The sequence below is a fragment of the Schistocerca cancellata genome, chromosome 11, assembly GCF_023864275.1.
Source record: "Schistocerca cancellata isolate TAMUIC-IGC-003103 chromosome 11, iqSchCanc2.1, whole genome shotgun sequence".
Taxonomy (NCBI): domain Eukaryota; kingdom Metazoa; phylum Arthropoda; class Insecta; order Orthoptera; family Acrididae; genus Schistocerca; species Schistocerca cancellata.
The window spans coordinates 31,691,853-31,694,670 of NC_064636.1; the positions used below are offsets into that span (position 1 = coordinate 31,691,853).

Sequence of the window (2,818 nt, forward strand, 5' to 3'; positions counted from 1 at the left end):
TTTTCTCAGCCGCTTTTCTTCCAAATACACACACACGATGCAATTGTGCTACTAGCGATTGCGGAGCGTAACAACAAGTTGTCGTCCACCATCTTGAAAATATAACGACAATGTTAATTAAATGAAACCCTCAGCTGCCGACAGGTGTTGTTGACATTCCTTCATGGGGCAAGCTGAAAATGTGTGCCCGACCGGGACTCGAACATGGGATCTCCTGCTTACATTGATGACCTGCGAACCTCGCAGGAGTGCTTCTGTAAAGTTTGGAAGGTAGGAGACGAGATACTGGCAGAAGTAAAGCTGCGAGGTCGGGTAGCTCAGTTGGTAGAGCACTTGCCCGCGGAAGGCACAGGTCCCGAGTTCGAGTCTCGGTCCGGCACACAGTATTAATCTGCCAGGAAGTTTCATATCAGCGCTCACTGCGCTGCAGAGTGAAAAGCTCATTCTGAAATTTGACAAATATTTGTTCATGTTTTGCTCCACGTACACGTTCGACTACCGGCTGCTGCACCAACTCCCAGGGCTTTAGAAACTGTGTAGAGAAAAAAACATACTAACAGAGACTTTCAATTATTAACGACTCGAGTGACACCAAAGGATAACGCTATTGTAAAGTAAAAACACAAACTTTGTACCCCCTGCTCTTATTGCATATTTTATGATCAAATTTTTAAAATGAGTATTCAACCCTCAATTAGTTTTAAGACAAATATTTCGAAAAAAAAAAAAAAAGACCCTAAATAACGGTCGTTTTCCGTGTACGTTAAAAGAAAAACTTTATGTGTTTTAAACTGGTCGTTAAGAGCGATTAATGTCAATCACTGTAACAGTCACAGACCCGTAACCGGCCCTCATGGAAGGGGGAACGAATTGTACATGGTAACGGGTTGTTGCTGTCGTCTTCAGTCCTCAGACAGGTTTGATGCAGCTCTCCATGCTACTCTATCCTGTGCAAGCTTCTTCATCTCCCAGTACCTACTGCAACCTACGTACTTCTGAATCTGCTTAGTGTATTCATCTCTCGGTCTCCCTCTACGATTTTTACCCTCCACACTGCCCTCCAATACTAAATTGGTGATCCCTTGATGCCTCAGAACATGTCCTACCAACCGGTCCCATCTTCTAGTCAAGTTGTGCCACAAATTTCTCTTCTCCCCAATCCTATTCAATACCTCCTCATTAGTTATGTGATCTACCCATCAAATATTCAGCATTCTTCTGTAGCAACACATTTCGAAAGCTTCTATTCTCTTCATGTCTAAACTGTGTATCATTAATGTTTCACTTCCATACACGGCTGCACTCCGTACAAATACTTTGAGAATAGACTTCCTAACACTTAAATCTAGCCGCCCGTTGCGGCCGAGCGGTTCTAGACGCTTCAGCCTGGAACCGCATTGCTGCTACGGTCGCAGGTTAGAAACCGGCCTCTGGCCAGGATGTGTGTGATGTCCTTAGGTTAGTTTGGTTTAAGTAGTTCTAAGTTCTAGGGGACTTATGACCACAGCAGTTGAGTCCCATAATGCTCAGAGCCATTTGAACCATTTGAACCAAATAGCAAAACTCATTTACTGCTTCAAGTGTCTCATTTCCTAATCTAATTCCCTCAGCATCACCTGATTTAATACGACTAAATTTCATTACCCTCGTTTTACTTTTTTGATGTTCATCATATATCCTCCTTTCGAGACAGTGTGCATTCCGTACAGCTGCTCTTTCAGGTCCTTTGCTGTCTCTGACAGAACTACAATGTCATCGGCAAAACTCCAAGTTTTTATTTCTTCTCCATGGATTTTAATTCCTACTCCAGTTTTTTCGTTTCCTTTACTGATTGCTAGACAACGGCCTTGCCGCAGTGGATACACCGGTTCCCGTGAGATCACCGAAGTTAAGCGCTGTCGGGCGTGGTCGGCACTTGGATGGGTGACCGTCCAGGCCGCCATGCGCTGTTGCCATTTTTCGGGGTGCACTCAGCCTCGTGATGCCAATTGAGGAGCTACTCGACTGAATAGTAGCGACTTCGGTCAAGAATACCATCATAACGACCGGGAGAGCGGTGCTCACCCAAGGCCCCTCCTATCCGCATCCTCTACTGAGGATGACACGGCGGTCGGATGGTCCCGGTAGGCCACTCGTGGCCTGAAGACGGAGTGCTTTTTAGTGCTTACTGATTGCTAAATACAGGGTGTTTCAAAAAGGATATACGTATTTCAAATGCATACGAATATGGAACTTAACCCTTTGTTGCCTGGCGGTACTTAAAAGTACCAGTAAGTTTTGACTCTCATTATTTTCTCGTGGTGCAGTTTCGTGATCTGAGAGCCTGTCGGTACGTAACAGTAACTCTCCTCTACTGTTTCATAGATGGTATTGTGCAATACATAGACCTCTCTGGCGGTCAGAGCTTGAAATTGTTTTTCGCGCGCTGCTGTGAAAACAGAAGATTGTATGTGCTTGTTTCCATGGTGTTGCCTGAATTTGTGCGCAATTTATTGAAACTTCCGTTGAGTTTTCCATTGTACGTACTTATCTTCTTTGTTTTTTCATAATAGTTTGAAGCATTACGTTACATGTGAATGAGATAAAGTGGAAAATATAAGGCGGACTTATTAGTACCGTCAGGTTGTGTGAACACTTTATTGTAGCAACAATGCGTTACCTCTCACTAGTTGTTCTGTCCACTTTTTCTCACATAGAAATCGGTAAATACATTTGCCTGTGGAGCAATTAGAACAAACAGGAAAGGTTTGCCAGGCAATTTACCTAAAGAAAAATGTCTAAATCAAATCACAGAGAGTCATCTTTAGACCTAACAGTA

The 2,818-nt window shown here is 43.7% G+C and overlaps 1 pseudogene; it reads left to right on the forward strand.

The window, feature by feature from the left end:
* The first annotated feature begins 1,837 nt into the window (after positions 1–1,837).
* Positions 1,838–1,955, forward strand: LOC126109099 (5S ribosomal RNA; annotated as a pseudogene).
* Positions 1,956–2,818: the final 863 nt, after the last annotated feature.